Below are 11447 nucleotides of genomic sequence, written 5' to 3'. Positions count from 1 at the left end.
ATCAAAGTTCCATGAGCCACTTCAGAATTATCGTTTTCTCGACAAATGCTGCCATCAGTCGTGTTTCTCTGCCCCTTTAAGTCTACAACCGGCAGATAATCTTGTAAAGACCTGAGACAGCACTTCACAAAGGCATTGGGAAGCAGCCCAGTCCTGTTAAATTATAAGTCCCTTGCCAGCAGGGATCATATCTACTATTATATGACCCCATTTGGGACAGGGACTATGTCCCATTTGGTCACCATTGTGCTTAGTACAGTGCTTGTCTCGTAGTAAGCACTTAACAAATACACAATAATAATAACGAACTCTCCCAAGCACTTAGTGCTCTGAACACAGCATATTTAATTTTTGTGCTCAATAAATACTATTGAATGACAGATAATGGAAAGGGGTTGAGGATGGGAGCAGATCTAGATTCTAGTAGCAGTTCTTCAGTGTGACTTGGGCAAGGCATTTACTCTCTCTGTGCCTGTGTCCTCATCTGGAATATGATGATCAAGTGGTGCTTTTTCTATCTCTTGGACTGATCCCCAAAAGGGATAACAGATGTACCTGCTGATTATCTTGTATCTACTCCAGCATTTGGCATATCGTAAGTGCTTACTTTTTTAAAAACGAAAGGACCATTCACCCATCAGGCTTAAACATTTACCTCTCAAACCCTTGTCTGACAAGTACCTCAGGATCTTGAGACAATTGCCGATCAAACCACATTGACTTTGCCCTTCATCTCCTTACCCTTAAAGTAGTTCTGATCTCTCCTTAACCATGCCTGAAAATTTGGAACGGGTGTACTGACATTCTAAACTATAAGAGTGATAAAAGGCCAATTCCATCACTCAGTCAATCAATTAATCAACTAATCAATTATAATAAACAATTTTAAGATATATACATAAATGCTGTAGGGTTGGGGTGGAGCAAATATCAAATGTCCAAAGGTCACACATCCAACTACATAGATGACTCAGAAGAGAGAGAGAGCAAGGGAAAAGAGGACTTAATCGGGGAAGGCCTCTTAGAAAAGACATGATCCTAGTAATGCTTTAAAGTTGGAGAGAGTAGTGGGCCAGCATATATGGAGAGGGAGGGAATTCCAGCCCAGGGGTAGAACATGGGAAAGGGGTGAGCAGCAGGATAGATTAGATTGGGGCACAGTGAGTAAGCTGGGCACTAGAGGAACAGAACTTGCCCCCTGGGCTGTAGTAGGAGATTAGTGAGGTGAGGTGATGAGATGAGCTGATTGAGTGCTTTAAAGCCAATGGAAAGGAGTTTCTCTTTGATGTGGAGGTGAACGGGAAGTCACTGGAGGTTTCTGAGGAGTGGGGAGACCTGAACTCATTGTTTTTGTTGATAAATGGTACATGCAGCAGAGTGAACTATGGATTGGAGTAGGTAGAGACAGAAGGTCAGAAGGGCAGAGAGGATGCAGGTGCAGTAGTCAAGGCAGAATAGGGTAAATTCTTAGAATAGCGCTGTAGCAACTTGAATGGAGAGGAGCATTTATTAATAATTGTGGTATTGGTTAAGCACTTACTATGTGCCAAGTTCTGTACTAAGTGCTGGAGTAGATATACAAAAATAAGGATAGACACAATGCTTGTACCACATGGGGCTCAAAGTCTAGGTAGGAGGGAGAACAAGTATTGAATCCCCATTTTACAGAAGAGGAAATAGGCACAGCAAGGGTAGGAGACCTGTCCTAGGCCACAGAGCAAGTAAGTGGTGGATCTGAGATTAGAAGCCGGGGCTTTGACTCCCAGGCCCATGCTCTTTCCAGGGCATGCTGTTTCTTGCTGCTTATTGAGCAACTACTGTGTGCAAAATACCCCACTAAATAATCAATCAATTGTATTTATTGAGCACTTACTGTGTGTACAGCACTATACTAAGCACTTGGGAGAGAACGATACAAGAGTTGGTAGACACGACCTCTTCCCACCATGAATTTACTGTCTAAAGGAAGCCCTTGGGTGAGTATAATAGTACTGAGAGGCAATTCCTGCCCTCAAGGAACTTATTGGGGAGACAGGCTCTGAAATATTTGCCATTAGGAGGAAAAGGAGACTGGAAATGCGATCCAACCCCAAAAATTCATCCTACTCCCAAAATCCAGGGCAAGAACCTACTCCCAACCTACATTTTTGTCTCTGAGAAACAGTCTGCAGGTGATTTTGTCTTAGTTCAACAGCAACCTGAAGAGATTCCACCACCGCCAATATTAATCAGTGCTCCCAGACTTCCGAGAGGTGTTCATGTCCTCAGTCTTTACAGTCTCAAGGGAATCTGCTGTGGCAGCTCACCCAGGAAAGGGTGAATTAAACCAGCCAGTAATGCATTATCACAGGTGGAGACTGCCAATTCTGGTTCATATATCCCTGGGATAGTGGGGGACAGAATATTCAAAGTCCAGAGAAGAGCAGAGTGCAAAAAAGGTGAGGTGTCTCAAGCCCCAAGGGATAGGATGAGCATATAAAATCACACTTCAACCTAATAGCTTTCAAATGAGGAAAAATAATACTAGTGTGCATTTTGCCAAGCTTTTCAGTGGCTTGCCTACAGAGGCTGCACACTAGACAGGTTGAAAGACAATCTTGCTGCATTCTCTTACAAAACCATAAAATAAACACAGTATTTGCAGTCTCCTCTCCTGTTCCCATGCTGCTGCCCTAAGCCTATACAGTACATAGATCACTTACGGCTGGTGGCTAAAAATAGTAGGGATTAGATTTATTTTATTAACCACCAAGTTTTTTATCCTCTGAGTTTTCTACTATAAGGTGTCAGTGGTGTGCTCTGTAATAGGATATTGATTAATTAATTAATTGATTATTATGGCTTTAAGTGCTAACTATATGCCAAGAGCCAGACTAGATAATAATAATAATAGTATTTGTTAAGCATTTACTTTGTGCCAAGCACTGTTCTAAGCATTGAGGTAAATACAAAGTAATCCAGTTGTCCCACATGGGGTTCACAGTCTTAATCTCCATTTTATAGATTAGGTAACTGAGGCATTAGAGAAGTTAAGTGGCTTGCCCAGGGTCACAGAGCAGACAAATGGCAGAGCTGGGATTAGAACCTACATCCTCTGACTCTCAAGCCTGCACTCTTTCCACTAAGCCATGCTTCTTTAACTAGGTTACAGATATTGAGCTCAGCGTGAAGAAGCGTGGCCTAGTGGAAAGAACAAGGCCCTGGGAGTTAGAGGATCTGGGTTCTAATCCCAGCTCTGCCAACTGCTTGTTGTGTGATCTTGGGCAAGTCACTTAACTTCTTTTCCCCTCAGTTTTCTCAACTGTAAAATAAGGATTAAATACCTGTCCTCCCTCTATTTAGACTGTAAATCCCATATGGGTCAAGGACTGTGTTTGATCTAATTAATATATACCTACCCTATGCTTAGAACAATGTTTGACACATAGTAAGCGCTTAACAAATACCACAGTTATTATTATTATTCTTAGACCAGACCCAAACCCTGTCCCAAGTGGGATTTGCATTCTATCTCATCCCTATTTTGTAGATAAGGAAACCGAGACCCAGAAAGTGACTTGCCCAGGATTAAAGACCCAGGCCAGCAGAAAAGCTGAGGCTTTCCACTATTTCACATTTAGATGCAGTTATTATCATTCATTCTGTGCTCTGCACACAGTAAGCACTCCATAAATATCACTGATTGATTGAATCGGCTTCCTCTCTGCTCATTTGGGTCCTCCATGTCTCTCCATCAGTTACCCAGATCTCTTGTAGAAGCAGCTTGGCTGAGTGGAAAGAGCCCAGGCTTGGGAGTCAGAGGTCATGGGTTCTAATTCCAGCTCCGCCACTTATCAGCTGTATAACCTTGGGAAAGTCACTTAAATTCTCTATGCCTCAGTTCCCTCATCTGGAAAATGGGGATTAAGACTGTGAGACCCGCGTAGGACAACCCAATCACCTTGTATCTACCCCAGTGCTTAGAACAGTGCTTGGAACATAGTAAGCACTTAACAAATACCACCACCACCATCAAGACTGTAAGCCCCATGTGACATAGTAATTGTCATTATTATTATTATTCCCAGGTCACAGATTTCCCCCCAGATTTCCCTCCTGGTATTTGGGCCATGATGGCAAACAAATATTGAGTCTTATTTCTTCACTAGGGTCAGAGGAAGAAGTTGATGGTAATCCCCCAACTCAACCCTAAATCCCACCCAACCCCAAAGCACTTATATTACTTATCTTGAAATCACATTTTAGAAATTACTTATTTATTCATATTAAAGTCTGTCTCCCCATCTAGACTGTAAGCTTGATACGGGCAGGGAACGTGACTGATAATTCTATTGTACCGAACTCTCCCAAGCACTTAATACAGTGCTCTGCACATAGCAATGATCCATAAATTAACAAGTGTTTACAATAATACATCATTCAAGAGAGCGTATTAGAGACTGAGTGTTGAAAATAAAAACACCAGATATAGATGTATAGAGGTGTCTCAGGCTGGGCTGGACAGGGAACAGAGCAGTGGGTGTTTTTGCTTCCGGTCCCCAGCCTCCATCCACTTGTGTTCCTGCTACCGAGTCCCACAGCTCAGAAACGGCCCCCACACTCACAGGGCTCTGGGAAGAGCGAATGTGGAGGGTCAGGGAGCCCTCACAGAAACTGTCTGGGTTGGGGTAGCCTCAGGCAGGCTTTCATAAAGAGTGTTTTATGACACCACTTCGTTCTGCTGGGTGGCCAGAGAAACCCACATGACGTCTTAGGCATCTGTCGGTCCAATAACCAAGAGGTTCCCTGTGGTCACCTACTACCTGTGTCTACTACTCAAGGGTTTAACATCTATAACGCATGTGTATGTGGGGAGAAAGAGTCAAAACGTCTTCTACGGCATGGCCTAGTGGAAAAGCACAGACTTGGGTGTCCCACGACCTGGGTTCTAATCCTGATCTAGCCACTTGCCTACTGTGTGAACTTGGGCAAGTCACTCTAGCTTCTCTGTGCCTCTGTTTCCTTATCTGTAAAATGGGGATTCAAGGTCTGTTCTCCCTTCCCCTTAGTTTGTGAGACTCATGTGGAACAAGGACTTTGTCCAACCTGGTTATCTTGTGCATTATCTTGTGCAGTGTGTCTATTTATTGTTATATTGTACTCTCCCAAGAGCTTAATACAGTAGTTTGCACATAGTAAGTGCTCAGGAAATATGACTGAATGAATTAATTTCCCCCAGTGTTTAATACAGTGCTCAGTACACTGTAAGTTCTTAACAAACACCACAGTCATTTCACACAAGACTGAACAAGAAGGTCTTATGATTTAATTTACCTGAAAATTAAATGAAATTTTCCAAAAGGAAAGCATTTCCTGTTGCCTGGGGTGGCTCAGAGGTGTGAATGGGCAGCTAGATCTTTCCCATCTCAGATATACAATGCTATGATCAAAATAACAGGCAACCCCACATCCAACTGCCGTCCCCATGCCATACCAAAAAGATACAAAGGTAGGCTCAGTCAATTGGACTTCCTAAACTTCTCTAAGGCTCTTCTGCTTTTCCACCCCTCCACCACCCTACCACTAAATGCAACTTGTTTAGAATGCAAGGTAAATGATGTGGCACTGGAGAAATGGGAGGAAAGGCACGAAGGCCAAGATAATGAAGACTGTTTTATAACACACCACCTGAAATTCGGTGGAGGAGGCCAGGAGTCAGATCCAACAGAGGAGGCTTCCAGAACAGAGATGGGGCATCCAGTTCGAAGATAACAGCACAGTCCCAGTGGCTCTTGGAATCGATGCCTCCTTTTGGGAGAATGCCGAGTTCTCTAAAAGTCCTGCCCACTTCTCTGAAGGGAAGAGTGAACAAGTATGTGAGTTTCACCCCCTTGGTGGCAGCCTCCACTGAGCCTCTTGAAGCCAGAAGAGTCAGAAGTCAATTCCTGGGTCTGTTCATATAGTTGTCAAAGGCTACAGGTAAGAAACAACGTGGCTCAGGGGAAAGAGCATGGGCTTGGGAGTCAGAGTTCATAGGTTCTAATCCCGCCTCCATCACTTGTCAGCTGTCTGACTTTGGGCAAGTCACTTAACTTCTCTGTGCCTCAGTTACTCTGTAAAATGAGGAATAAGACTGTGAGCCCCATGTGGGACAACCTGATTAACTTTCAACCCCCCCCAGTGCTTAGAACAGTGCTTGGCACATAGTAAGCACTTAACAAATACCATTATTATTATTAGTGGTGTTGCAGAAGACTGCATCTCATGGGGACTCCTGGTTCCCCAGCTTCTAGAGGGGTTGGGGAGGCTGAGACCTGGAAGGAGGGTCATGCAGGGTTGGACCCAGGCCATCCAGGTGCTGCGCTGGAGGACGCCAGGCTCAATATAAGCTGTCAAAGAGTATCAGCTCAACTCAACCCACACAGCTGAGACAAACCATACAAACCATCTGTCTTTACCAGTAAAGCTGGCAAAAAATCATTGCATTTCCTTTATCTGCAGAAAAATTGGCCACATTGGGGAGAAGCCTCTTGTGGGTAAATCATGAAACAAAATGCATGGCAAATGAAATGAAACAACAGGTATCGTAAAACAATACAAATTCAGCGAGCAGTTTGAAGATTCTCCTTGCCCAGACTGGAAAGTGAACATTTCCTAAGACCTGTTGAATTGATTGCCCCACTCTTTAAGATTGAACTTGATAGTATATCAAGGTCAACCAAATACCTATTTTATAGGTCTAATTTTTCACTACACTTTCATATCAATCATACTTTGACATCATCTCTGAGAGGTAGGAATAACAATACTAATTATGGTACTTGCTAAGCGCTTACTAGTTGCCATGCTTGTTCTAAGCGCTGAGGTAGGTACACATTAATCAGGTTGGATTTAATTCTTGTCCCATGTGGCTTAGTGGAAAGAGCACGGGCTTGGGAGTCAGAGGTCATGGGTTCTAATCCCAGCTCTGCCACTTGTCAACTCTGTGACTTTGGGCAAGTCACTTAACTTCTCAGTGCCTCAGTTACCTCTTTTGTAAAATGGGGATTAAGACTGTGAGCCTCATGTGGAACAACCTGATAACCTTGTATCTACCCCAGTGCTTAAAAACAGTGCTTGCCACATAGTAAGCACTTAACAAATACCATTATTATTATTATTGTCATTATTATTATTAATCTTCATTTTACAAATGAGGTAACTGAGTTTCAGAGAAGTGAAGTGACTTGCCCAAGGTCACTCAGCAGGCACATGGTGGAGCCGGGATTAGGACCCAGGTCCTTCTGACTCCCAGGCCAGTTCTCTATCCACTAAGCCACGCTGCCTCTCCAATAATTATGGTAGGCAGGAATTGCTATACCCAATTTCCGGATGAGGAAGATAAGGCAAAGAGTGGTGCAACAGGCCAGTGACAGAGCTGGGTCTAGAACCCAGATCATCTGTCTCCCATATCCTTACTTTTTCCACTAAACTACACTGCCAATTTGTCCTAGCAATGATCTGGAGTTCTGCAACTTGAACTTCATTCTTCCGATCCTAGTTTTTTAGCCCAAATCTCAGAACAATGGCATGGATCTGAGATGGGGTTTAATTTGAGGATCATTGAAAGCTGTGTCAATGGAAAGGTCAGGACCCCAAATTCAGCTGAATTCCACCTGATTTGTGTCAAAAAAAATTTCTGATTCTGGTTGAAACTAAAGTAACTAAAGTAATTTAGGGGAAACAGAGGTGATTTTTGGAGTTCTGTCCCCAATCCTAGAAATTTAAGGTAAGATCAATTGGGGCACACTTTCAGCCAGAATAGGAGGAGAACACCCCCAGCTGCATTAGAGCATAGCTAGAACAACTTTGCCCATTGCACGGAATGCTCCCACATATGGCCCTTGGATGAGACCATTCACCCAGCACAGTTGCCTGGGTTACTGCCAGTTCTCCCACGGCGCTGGTAAAAAAAAAAAAAAACAGTGGCGGGAATATTCTGCTCAACTCTTACTGCCATGTTCTGCACAGAGGAAGCACTCAGTAAATACTACTGGTTGTTGGTGACCTGAGCTGAATTGGCCCATTCTGGACTGTGGTGCCTCTGTACTACCTACCACATCTCCCTTATGGTGGCTGTGGATCCAAGCAGACTGGGCCTGGATCTCTGTCAGTGTCTCCATTTCAGTTGCGACTTCAGCCTCCATCCAACTGGTGGTAGAAGAAGCCAGGATCCCAGGCCCATTCTACCCTTTTCCACAGATGGTAGAAACCAACAAGGAGAAATAGTGTGGCCTAATGGATAAAGAGTAGGCCTGGGAGATAGAAGGACCTGAGTTCTAATCCCAGTTGTGCTACTTGTCTACTGTGGGACCTTGGGCAATTCACTTCACTTCTCTGGGCTTCAGTTCCCTCATCTCTGAAATTGGGATTAGGAGTGTGAGCCCTACTTGAGACATGGACTTTGTCCAGCCTGATTAGCTTGTATCTACCCCAGTGCTTAGTACAGTGCCTGGTTCATAATAAGTGCTTAACAAATACCATTAAAAGGAGGAGGTGGGCTATATAGTAAATCTCTACCTCCTTTCTCCCTCTTTTCTTTCCCCCAACACTTTTCCTTTTAACTCTTCTTTTTTTCCTTCCCTAGTCTCCTTATCACTACCTCCTACCTTGTGGTTTCCTTCCTCTCCCTTTTTCCTCCTTTCGGGTCCCATCCATTTGTATAATGCCTGGAAATCTGGTTTCCTTACACTAACTCTCACTGGCCAGGACCTTACCCCAAACACCAAATCTGGCTCCTTGAACAGTTCCATCCATGTCATTTATGGGACACACTCAATTTCAAAGGGCAAGACAAGATTGTGAACAATGAAGTTCTGGAACTAATCAATCAATCAGTGGTATTTATTGATCACTTACTACATGTAAAACACTGAACTAAGTCCTTGGGGGAGTATGACAAAGTTGATAGACCCATTTTCTGTTCACAGCGAGCTTACAGTCTAGAGGGAGGGCAGAAAGCATATATAGTTTTTGTAGGCCAAAAGCACTGATAGGCTTAAGAGGAATTGGGGCCAATTCAAGGGAAACAGTCCATGGTACGTTCCTGGAGTGATCACTAGGAAGGTAGAGGGGGAAATGAATATCAAGGAGAACAACAACTGTCTCAATCAATCGATCATATTTATTGAGTCTGCCACAGCAAGTGTTCAATAAATATGATTGATTGATTAATTGATCACTTAATGTATTCAGAGCCCTGCACTAAGTGCATGGAAAGTACAATACAACAGAATTTGGAATGGAAACATTCCCTGCCCCAAAGGAGTTTAGAGTATAGAGGGGGAGACAGATGTTAAAATATACTACTAATATGTATACAAGTGTTATGGGGAAAATAAAGACTACAAATCCAAGTGAAAGGGTAACTCAGAAGAAAAGGAGTGGGAGAAATGAGGGCTTACTTGGGGGAGGCCTCTTGGAGGACATGCTATTTTAATAAGGCTTTGAAAGAGGGGAGAGTGGTGATCTGTCATATATGAAGGGGGAGGGAGGTCAAAGCCAAAGACAGAATGTGGGTGAGAGGACAGCAGCGAGATAGATGAGATCAAGGTGCAGTCAATCAATCAACCATATTTATTGAATACTTACTGCGTGCAGGGCACTTTACTAAGTGCTTTGGAGAGTATAACACAATACTATACAGATTCCATGTCAAAGAGAAACAGCGTGGCTCAGTGGAAAGAGCCTGGGCTTAGGAGTCAAAGGTCATGGGTTCTAATCCCAGCTCCGCCACCTGTCAGCTGTGTGACTTTGGGCAAGTCACTTAACTTCTCGGTACCTCAGTTCCCTCATCTGTAAAATGGAGATTAAGACTGTCAGCCACATGTGAAACAAAATGATTACCCTGTATCTACCCCAGTGCTTAGAACAGTGCTTGGCACATAGTAAGCACTTAACAAATACCAACATTATTATTATCGATTAGACTGTGAGCCCATCATTGGGCAGGGATTGTCTCTACCTGTTACTGAATTGCACATTCCAAGCACTTAGTACAGTGCTCTGCACATAGTAAGTGCTCAATAAATACTATTGAATGAATGAATAAATGTCAGATAGGTTGGTGTTAGAGGAGCAAAGTGAACATGCTGGATTTTAGTAGAAAATCAGCAAGAGGGGAAGTTGATTGAGGGATTTAAAGCCAAGGGAAAGGAGTTTTTGTTTGATGGAGAGGTGGATAAACAACCACTGGAAGTTCTTTAGGAGTGGGGAAATATGGACTGAACTTTTTTTCAGATAAATTATCCAGAAAGGAGAGTGAAGAACAAACTGAAGTGAGGAAAAACCGGAGGCAGAGAGGTCAGCATGGAGGCTGATGAGTAATCAAGGCAGGATAAGCTAAGTTCATGGATCAATGTGGTAGCAGTTTGGATGGTGAGGAAAAGGTAGATTTTAACAGTGCTGTGAAGGTTTAACTGACAGGATTTAGTGACAGATTGAATATGTGAGTTGAATGAGAGAAATGAGCCGAGGTTAGTGTCAAGGTTATAGGCTTGTGAGACAGGGAGGTTGGTGGTGCTGTCTTACAGTAATGGGAAAGTTGGGGGGAGGATAGGGTTTGGGTGGGAAAATAAGGGAGTTCTGTTTTTGAGAATTTAAATTTGAGGTGTCAGGAGGACATCCAAGTAGAAATGTCCTGAAGGCAGGAGGAAACATGAGACTGCAGAGAAGGAGTGATATCAGAGCTGGCAATGTAGAATTGGGAATCATCCACATAGAGATGGTAGATGGAAATATGAGAGTGAATGAGCCTACTAGAGTTGAAGCTATGATCACCTAAACACAGCTATATTGAGTGGGACATGTGAGAAGAATGAGTGACTAGGATACAGCTGCTATATGGAGAACTGATACTGGGAAATCAAAAACAGGAGGGCAGAATGAATGTTTTAGGGACATGGTAAAGCAAAGTGTCAGACAGCACTGCCTCCAACTGCAAACTTGTTGAGAATTGACCAACCTGACACACTATCAAGAAATAAATGGCTCTTCTTGTGCAAAAGCTTTATAAGGAGTAAAAGACAAGTTGGCCAAAGAGAAAACAGAACTAAGCACTGCAAATATTAAGCAGTTTTTTTAATGGTATTTGCTAAGTGCTTACTATGTGACAGGCACTGTACTAAGCACTGTGGTAGATATAAAATAATCAGGTTGGATACAATCCATGTCCCACATAGGGCTTATGGTCTTAATTCCTAGTGTACAGATGAGGTAACTGAAGCATAGAAAAGTTATTGGACTTGCCCAAGGTCATACCACGGACAAGTGACGGAGCTGGGATTATCCAGGTCCTCTGACTCCCAGGCCTGTGCTCCTTCCAATAAGTCATGCTGCTCTTAGTACTTTACAATAACCATCATTCTACTGTGGCTCAGGACTGCATATCCCACACTGGGTTTTTCAGTACTCATAGGTGAACCTCACCA

Source organism: Ornithorhynchus anatinus, chromosome 3 (genome assembly GCF_004115215.2).
Source record: "Ornithorhynchus anatinus isolate Pmale09 chromosome 3, mOrnAna1.pri.v4, whole genome shotgun sequence".
Classification (NCBI taxonomy): Eukaryota; Metazoa; Chordata; class Mammalia; order Monotremata; family Ornithorhynchidae; genus Ornithorhynchus; species Ornithorhynchus anatinus.
The sequence above is the reverse complement of the archived record's forward strand: the minus strand, read 5'-3'. Positions refer to the sequence as shown.